This window comes from Prionailurus viverrinus, chromosome B1 (assembly GCF_022837055.1).
Source record: "Prionailurus viverrinus isolate Anna chromosome B1, UM_Priviv_1.0, whole genome shotgun sequence".
In the NCBI taxonomy this organism is placed as follows: Eukaryota; Metazoa; Chordata; class Mammalia; order Carnivora; family Felidae; genus Prionailurus; species Prionailurus viverrinus.
Window position 1 is genome coordinate 26,510,248 of NC_062564.1, and position 9,998 is coordinate 26,520,245.

The 9,998-nt window shown below is 44.9% G+C and overlaps 1 pseudogene; it reads right to left on the reverse strand.

Annotated features, from left to right (window-relative positions):
- Positions 1-7,730: 7,730 nt before the first annotated feature.
- On the reverse strand, positions 7,731-8,905 carry LOC125164729 (ubiquitin recognition factor in ER-associated degradation protein 1-like; annotated as a pseudogene).
- Positions 8,906-9,998: the final 1,093 nt, after the last annotated feature.

A 9,998-nucleotide genomic window follows, 5' to 3' on the forward strand; every position in this document is an offset into this window, starting at 1 on the left:
AAGAGTCAATAGCTAGTAGGATACACATAAAAATGTTAAGAGTGGTTACCCCTGAGCAGTGGGAATGGGCTTGGGGCTGGTATGAAAGTAGGATTTTACTTCTCACTTTATATATTTCATATTTGGAAAAATGTTCATCTGAAGTGGGTATCATTTTTTTATCAGTTTATTGAGAGAAAGAGGGAGATTGTACAGCCTCGTGCATGCAGGTGGGGGAAGGGCAGAGAGAGAGGAAGAGAGAGAATCCCAAGCAGGTTCTGTGCTGTCAGCACAGAGCCCGACATGGAGTTTGATCTCACAAATGGTGAGATTATTACTTATGACAAAATCAAGAATCAGATGCTTAACCAACTGAGCCACCCAGGCACCCCTGGGTATCATTTTTACAATAATTGAATAACATCATTTTATAATAATTGAATTTTATAATTCAATATCATTTTATAATAATTGAATAATATATTCAATATATATGTGCAGAAGAGGTGTTAGAACAATGTGCGAGTGATATCAGAGTGCCCAAATGTGTTTGGATGCAGAAAGTCATTAATAATTATGTTTGGTTAAAAAACACTAATATCAAGATTACTTTTGATTTGTAATCTCTTAATTACAGATACATAAAAAGAGCCAGTAACTAACTGTCAAAACTTGGAAGCAATCGAGATGTCCTTCAATAGATGAATGGATAAACAGACCGTAGAACATCCATATGTTGGAATATTATTCAGTGACTTAAAAAAAAAATCTATGGATGTAAATTTAAAAACATAAAATTCAGTATTATGTTCAAACAAAAAAAATCTATCAAACCATGAAAAGACATGGAGGAGGGGCATTTGGGTGGCTCAGGTGGTTAAGTGTGGGACTCTTTTTTTTTTTAATGTTTATTCATTTATTTTGAAAGAGAGAGAGTATGTGGGCACACACTTGAGAGCATGTGGGGAAGGTGCAGAGAGAGAGGGAGAGAGAGAATCCCAAGCAGGCTCCACTCCGTCCGTGTAGAACCCAATGCAGGGGTGGATCTCACAAACCATGAGATCATGACCTGAGCTGAAACCAAGAGTCGGAGGCTTAACTGACTGATCCACTCAGGGGACCCAAGCGTGGGACTCTTGATCTCTGCTGAGATCTTGATCTCAGGGTTGGGAGTTAGTTGAAGCTGTGAGTTGGGCTCAATGTTGGGAGTGTAGCCTTCTTTAAAAAGAAAAAAAAAAAAACCAAAAAACAGACATGGAAGAGACTTAAGTGCATATTGCTAAATGAAAGAAGCCAATCTGAAAAGGCTGCATACTATGCAATTCCAACTCTATGACATTCCAGAAAAGGCAAAACTAGGGCCACATAAAAAGATCTGTGGTTGCCAGGGGCTAGGGAAGAGGTGAAGGAGGGAGGAATGGATAGGCAGAGCACAGGGGGTTTTTAGGGCTGTGGAACTATTCTGTATGATACCCTAACGATCAATACATGACATGTGTTTGCCAAAACCCATAGAACAGTACAACACCAAGAGTGAACCCTAATGAAACCATGAACTACAGTTAATAGTAATGTGTCTATATTGATTGGTCAATTGTAACAAATGTAATCCCCTAATGCAAGACGTTAATAATAAGGAAACCCCCTTGGGAAGGAAGAAGGAACACCACACATGGGAATTCTTTGTACTTTCTGCTCAATATTTTTTTCTGTAAAACTATAGCTACAATTTTTAATAACTTAATTTTAATAACTTAATGCTGTCTTCCCATATGTAATAATAAAAGGCCAGTAGTAACATAACAGGATTAAAAAGTAGCAGTTCCTAACCAAGTCAGGAAGCGCCCAGCCACATTTTACAAGGTAAAGCTCTGGAAAGCTTTTCTTCCCGGTCTGCGATCTGCTTTGCCCAGCAGTCTTGGAACCCGTCCTCCCTGGCACGCTGCTGGCAGGACATTGAGAGCCCTCGCCCGCCTGCGTGGCCTTCGCAAGTGCTCGCCTCGTGCGCCCTAACCGCCAGAATCCCTCTGGTTCTCACCAGGGTGCCGGGGACCTTGAGTAGCTTCTACCCAACTGGTGACCTCTGCGGCCATGCGGTCAAACGGCGCAGCACTGGATGCACCTGCCCGCCCCATCCTGAGGGTCGCCCACGCGCGACGCGCCACGCTTGGGCTCCAACTATGCCAGGACGCTGAGTCAGCGGGTCTGCAATCAGTCCCTCTCTAGGAGAGACTGTTGTGACTAATAGGGTGAGAGCAGCAGCGTGGATGCACCGGAGCGTGGCGGGCTGGACGCCTGGGAAGGAAGTCCTAAGCTGTGCTGATTTGTTTTTCTCCTCCCCTGGCCCAGCTCGGGGGGCCATAAACCCCCAGTACAACAGACGCACTCACACACCGCCCTGGACGTTCAGTTTGTCATGAGTAAAGCCTCGAGCTAGTGGTGCTTACAGCCCCCAAATAAACACCCACTTCCCTTGGGGGCATTGGGATTTATTCTATTTAAATTGCACAGATTGTTTTCATTCCTCCGTGTTTGAAGTCTTGAAGGCTGAAATCTGCTTCTCAGCTTTTTGCATGCATTTGTTGTAGTGGAGTCACCCCTGCCACACGGGCCGCTCCTATAGCAACAGCAACAAAACAAGATCAGGCCTCCACCAGGGTCAGGAAAGGGAACTCCCAGGAAAGTCCGCAATGCAGTCATGGGTGTGGATGTCTCTTTCAGGGCCTGGTGAGCAGGCATGGAAGAAAAGCCAGGGTGACAAAGATGTTTTCATGATGAAGTCCTGCATTGTACTCATTCAGCTTAACATTTTTTAAAGTATGTCCTTCCTTTGGGGTTAGAACTTGGAATTCAGAGTTAATGCTTATTTCGAACAGTTACATGAAGGGAGAGTGTTACCCCTTAGTACATGTTCATACAATTGCATGTGTTATTATTGATATTTTATATACATACATCCAATGTCTACTATATAATGCATATATAGTTATATTTAGAGTGTAGTATACGATGTAATTATATTCCATTTTTTTGAAACTTTTTGAAACTTCGTACTTCCAAGTAGATATTGTTTGGAAAACACTTGCACACTGTATACCTTGAAATTTCTCTTAAGTTCTTATGTTAAGTACAGAGTTGAGGTTCAAGATTCCTCTAGATCCAGACTAAAACGCAGGGCTTCATTGCCTTCTAAAGGAAGCGTTCTCAACCCTATTAGACCCAAGACCCACTTTTTACAACCAATACTTTGTAACAGCCCCTTAACTATTCTAAAGTGCATTCATACTTTGTATCATTCACCTATAACATAGTTTTTAAAAAACCAACACAATATTCTAACATATAAAGGGGAGATAAAAGGAAAGTAATAATATGATACAAAGGCATGAAAGGAGAAGGCATAATGAAGTAGACATTGAGTCCCACATGCAAGCGACGGCTATAAATGAAGCCTAATGCAGGTGTTTCATATTGGCAAGTAAAATACCCCAAGCCAGTGATAGGATTTTCTGCAATGGCAGGCAATTCTTAGTAGAGCAAGCAAAATAAAGTATGATCTTCCCTCTTTTTACATTGTAGTTGCCTTCATGGAACTCAGCGCATATTAAAACCCCACAAAAGATATTTTGTGTTTACATGTAAAATGGAGTTTGGTTCTGGGCTCAGATAATCATAAATAGGGTGTTGGGCTGTTGGATTTTCTTACACAAATATCTGGTGGGATGTTCAAAAGTTGACAGAACTGTCCCAGGCCAACAGTGCTACCCAAATATTGTGACAACTAATCCTCCCTCCCACACAGATTTCCAAAACATCCCCAGGGGTAATTTCAAAACACTCTACCTTTTAAACCACTGTTCTAAAGGACAGAACTCTGACTCCAACAGAGACATAACGCTAATGTGCTTTATTTATTGACTTGAAAAATGAGTCAAAGAATGCAAGGCAAAGTTGCTGAAAAACAGACCATCTTAAAATCAAAGGGTGGGAAATTGATCCCAAAGAAAGGAGTCTCTTCCTGGTGCTTGCCGCTTCTGGAGGAGACCGAAATGACTAGCTTACTCATGAACAAAAACAAACAAACAAACAAACAAAAAGAGTGAGGTCCCTCCAAAAGCTTTTCTAAGCATTTTATAAGTGCAGCTGGTCCCAAGATCAGGTGATGCCTTAGAAGCTCAGTCATGGGGAATAACACTGTAGCAAATACATGACCAGTGATGAGCCAAATGAAATGGGGGGGGGGGGGGGGGATGAGACACACTATTCTCAGTTTCTCCATCTCCAAACAGATGCCTTCTGTAGAAACCATGTCAAGCTGGCTTGAGCACAGGATCCCTTCCACAGGGCTAAGTGCCATTTGCTTGTCTGGAAATAGCATAAGTCACAGTCCTGATGCCAAATAGCAAAGTGGAGATGTGCAGGGTAGGAAGACTGGATGGAGAAGAAGAAGGCAAAGCACCAATTTTCAATCCCTGCCGTACATTGGGATCTCCTGGGAAGAGATTTTGACATTCATCATCTTGGGCCTTTTCTTTCAGTAAATGTTGGCACATTTTATTAGTTTCATGTCCTTATTTTGCATACTATCTAGCCCCAGTTCTATTTCTTAGCACTGTTGGCTATTTCGATAGTTTGATCATTCTGAATCAGGGCTCAGGATACTTGTAACACATTTTGTTATAAAATAAAAAACCAGCGACTCTACGTTTGTTTCATTATCTGTCACCCCGTCCACTTAACCTCCCATTCATCGAAGCTAAAAGCTTACTGTGTAGTTCTATCTTTTTCTTTCTCTAGTTCACACTCTTCTAACCATGAATGTACCATCACATTTTTAATGCAATGGTAGTCTCCTTCTTGTCCCCTTCTTTTCCATCGGAATCCGTGCAATTAGCTTCATTTGTTCTACAGTGATATCTACCCACGGCCTTCTGACTTCATTGGCTGGGAGTAGGACTTCAGCATCAATTTTACAAGCTCATCAGGTGATTCTAACGTGTAGTCAGAGTGGAGAACATAAATCTGGCAACTGGAAATAAGAGCGAACATTTGTCCCTTTTGTCAGTCTGGAGTTTTTACAAAGGAAAGAAGGTTATAGCACCAGGTGTGAGGCTTAAATGAGAGAATATGTATAAATCATGCAGTGCTGTGCTTGATAGAAAGTGATCAATAAATAACTGCTATTTCATCATTATCATCTTATCATTTAATGAAATAAAATGTTAGATTGAAGATTCATATACAACATATTAGCCTCCATGAAGAAGTGGGCATTCCAAAATGTACACAAACAAACAAAAATCTTAAAATCATTTCCTTTGAACACGGATGAAGAGGCATTTATTTTATTATTATTATTTTTTAAATGTTTATTTTATTTTTTAAGTTTATTTATTTTTATTTTTTTAATGTTTATTTACTTTTGAGAGAGACAGAGACAGAGCGAGAGCAGGGGAGGGACAGAGAAAGAGAGGGAAACACAGAATCCAAAGCAGGCTCCAGGCTCTGAGCTGTCAGCACAGAGTCTGACGCGGGGCTCGAACCCACGACTGTGAGATCATGACCTGAGCTGAAGTCAGGTACTCAGCCAACTGAGCCACCCAGGTGCCCCAATGTTTATTTATTTTTGAGAGAGAGAGCGAGCAAGCAAGCAAATGAGTGAGCATGTGCACGAACAGGGGAGGGGCAGAGAGACAGGGGAACAGAGGCTCCAAAGTGGGCTCTGCAGTGACAGCTGTGAGCCCAACGTGGGGCTCGAACTCACAAACTGTGAGATCACGACCTGATCTGAAGTCAGACGCTTAACTGATTGAGCCCCCCAGGCACCTCTGAAGAGGTATTTAATAGATTTTCAGTGTTCCTAAATGAATCTGTTCCCAGTCTACTTGGGCATTCCCAGCCTTGAACCTGTCATTTCTGTCCATTTATGCTGTGTGAATGCCAATCCCAGATGTGCACAGCCAGCACTTTTCTGGCGCTGAGGGCTCCCCAAAGCAGACAAGCACCTTCATGTATAACGCATGGCTTACTGGGTGGCATAGGGGATAGGATGATCTATTGTACTGAGATCGAAAGAACAGGGTGGGAGAGTCAGGCTCCTAATCACTTCAGTCCTTTCCTACCATCAGGAAGAGAGAGAGAGAGAGAGAGAGAGTAGAGGGGTTGGGCAAGGGAGAAAGAGAGAAGGAGGAGGGAAAGGGAAGGAGAGGAGAAAGGCTTTTGCTTTAAGCCTCTCAAATTCTCAGCTGGCCTAAATGACGTGAAGGATTCATTTGGCCTCGGCTAGAGACAAGTTCCAGGGGCTCCCCCAACAGCGCAATGACCTGCCCCTTGGGCCCCCTTTCCCCTAAGCCTCCTGAGCAGCCTGATATGACGAGGCATATCTAAGGGGTAATACGGAGGGAGATGCTCCCTCGCGAGAGCTAGATCAGAGTGCCTCCAATCCCCCTAACTTTCGTTGGCAAGGATCTGATTGGCAAGCAGGAGAATAGAACTTGGCTGACTTAGGAAGGAAGAACATCCTGGAAGGCTACTCGGAGAGCTCCCATCACATGAGGAAGCTGGAAGAACTGGTTTAGAGACAAGCGTCAAGGGAGAAGGGGCGGCTGGCAGAACCTCTCCACCACCCTACTTCTTGAAGCACCCCCAGACACAAGCAGTTTTAGGCTACCACGCTGGGTTTGCCTGGTGGAAGAGAAAGCAATTCCCCAAATGACTGAATGTCAAGACAGAGGCCTCACCCCTGTGACCGTGGATATAAATTTATCCTTGCCTCCGACCCAGACACATCGGCCTTCCAGTTCCTAGAAGGTGATATGAGGGGAGGACTGAGGGGAGGCCAGAGTTTAAGGTTAATAAAGAACTATCTAATTTCAAACTATTATGATCATGCATATTCTCATAAAGACACAAATATTGAGTAATGAGGAGATCATAGAACAAAGAGGATTTGTTTTTAAAAGTGTGCTTACTATATCATGATGTATTCTATCAGACCAGGCTGTCCTGTCTTTATAGATATTTATACTCCGTCATCATCATGAAGCTGTATAAGACAGCTATTAAGAGCTTAAGCTTGGGGTGCCTGGGTGGCCCAGTTGGCTAAGCATCCGACTTCAGCTCAGGTCATGATCTCGCAGTTCTCGAGTTCAAGCCCCGCGTCAGGCTGACAGCTCAGAGCCTGGAGCCGGCTTCAAAATCTGTGTGTCCCTCTCTCTCTCTCTCTGCCCCTCCCCTCCCCTGCTCATGCTGTCTCTCTCTCTCTCTTTCTCTCTCTCTCTCAAAAATAAATAAACATTAAAAAAAAGAGCTTAAACTTCAGAGTCAAATCCCAGCTCCACCCTTTATTGCTGTATGGCCTTAGACAAGTTACTTCACCTCTCTGTGCCTTATTTCCACATCTGTAAAATGGGAACAGCAATAGATTTACCTCACTGGGTTGCTATGGGAACTCAATGCAATAATTCCTACGTGACCAAGACATTGAATAATCAAGATTTATGTGATGTAATCAGAAAGAATATTTGCTTCTCATTGGCCACTTATAATTTATTCAGTGGGAGGTTTTTTTTGAATGAAAAACCAGGCAGTTCCCTAATGTTTCTGACTATCCTCGTATGATAATAGAAAGTTCTAGAACCCCACTACGTTGCAAAAGACCATCACTCTTTGATGCTTAGGAAGTCATGTCCCACGTAATAAAGGCTTCCAGTTTCTTTTTTCTTTCTTTCTTTTTTTTGCAACTGATTATTTTATTTTCTAATCAGCCAACAGTCCCAACCTACGCTTTCTTCCCTTTTTACACAACGACTGTCCTTCTCCAGAGAAGGCGACGAATCTGCCTCCAGCTTCATCTGCTTCGACCTTTCTGACAGTGGATGTGAATTTCTGATGAAAGTGATCTTACCAAGTTTAAATTCATAATTGGGGATTCCCCTTCTAGTGTTTCCAGGCTTGACTGGGGAGGGACTGGGCCCTACACCTTTCTCCTTCCTGTCCGGTCTCTTTCGAGAGCCGGAGAAGGCACCGAAGCCCAGCTCTCCAGCATAGTCGCTGTGGTCAGCTTCGCCTTTCGGTGGGCTCCTCCTCCCGAACTAGTCTTTCGGGCTCCTTGTAGCCCCGTGGGGTATCGAGCTCTAGGTTCACGTCACACCCAATAATGGGCACCGCTTTGTCAGGCTTGGTCTCCATCACCCGCAGTTCATAAATCTGGTTGTAGTTGACGGCAACCACGTCCCCTGTGGTCAGGCAGGCAGTTTCTTCGTGCGTTTTCTTTTTTTAAATTTTTTTTTTCAACGTTTATTTATTTTTGGGACAGAGAGAGACAGAGCATGAATGGGGGAGGGGCAGAGAGAGAGGGAGACACAGAATCGGAAACAGGCTCCAGGCTCTGAGCCATCAGCCCAGAGCCCGACGCGGGGCTCGAACTCACGGACCGCGAGATCGTGACCTGGCTGAAGTCGGACGCTTAACCGACTGCGCCACCCAGGCGCCCCTCTTCGTGCGTTTTCTAATACTGCTTTGGGGTCGGCGATGTCCGGGCAGTCGGGGCTCTGAGGCTGGAATTTGGAGTCCGTGGCTACTTGAAGGTTGCCACCCTCCACCTGGACCAAGCCCCCTTCTTCCAACAGCAAATTCTGCATCATCCAGTGTGGGAGGCAGCAGACGCCCTCGTTGGCCACAAACTCACAGTGGGCCATGCGCTCTGAGTTCTGGTTGGTCAGTTTCAACAGCATGGGGTAGGTGATGTTGAGTCCGCTGGGTAGATGGAGGCTGAGGGCAGCATAATTATCTTCCCTCCTTTCTCCACATCTGCCCTGTCATTAGGCCCCGCGAGCATGGACCCCCAGAAGCAGCGGTACTGCGTGGGGAAGCGGTTCTGGAAGACCCGGGGAATCGGCTGGTCAAACACGTTGGAGGAGAACATGATGGATCCTTGCGCCTGGCAGATGCCGCTTGGCCCAGAGAACGTTAGGATGCGAGCTCACCGACTTGCTCAGCTCACAGCCGCCGCCCAAGGGTTCCAGTTTCATCCAAGTTCCCCTGAGCTGGGGTCCTCCCCTCGGAAACCTATAGGGGGCACAATTCTCCTCTATTTGCTCACCTCGCCTCTCCGATCTTGATCTTCCAATTTGATAACCAGGGGCTCTCATCCGCTGAAGTGGGAGGAAGGGCAAGGGCGTGGGCAGAAAAGTTCTTACTTAACTGGTATCTTTGGAAAATGATTCTCCACCGTCTGGGCTTGGAAAATGTGAAAGGGAACTTCCTTTCCAGGGGTTTCAGAGTGCCCCACCGTGACGATCCAACTACACTTCTCACGCGGAGGGAAACGTATTTTTCGCCCCGTTGCCGCCCGTGGGCTGTGCACGTGTGTGTGTGTGTGTGTGTGTGTGTGTGTGTGTGCATGCGCACACGCGCGCGTGTGTATGCGTTTTTAGTCGCTCACTCCACGCAGAATCTCTGTTAGAGACCCATTATTCCTCCAGGCACTCTCTCAGCCGGAATTTAAGAAGACTCTAAGCCAGCCTTCCCTCCCTCCTGGTCCACACATGGACTGTTTGTCCTGACGTTCTGGGAGTGCAAGTTGATTTTAATACAGCAGCAACTCTGCTCTGTTAATGATGCTTCGAACCGATCCTTCTCTCCTCCCCTCTAGATGCTCCAGATACAAGCCAGACAACCATCCACTGTGCTTCCTCATTGCGCAGAACACATAGGAAGCTCCGGATGTCCCAGGGGAAGCCCTTCTTAACTTGGGATGAAGAAGTAAGCCATAGGGAAAGGATCCAGAAAGTGCCTGTTTCCAAATACACTGTCTTCAAACATTTTCTCACAATTTCAGCTTTTTTATATATTTGAGTTGGCTGAAGTAGTTATGAGTTGTATAACCAGTTTTCAATGGAATCCTGCTTTGAAAGCCCTCGGGGGTGGTCTTACAACTCACTTTGATATTTAATATCTAGGGTTTTTATGCCTTAGGCCAATACTGGGAAAGGAAGAGACCCATTTTTATAACCTTT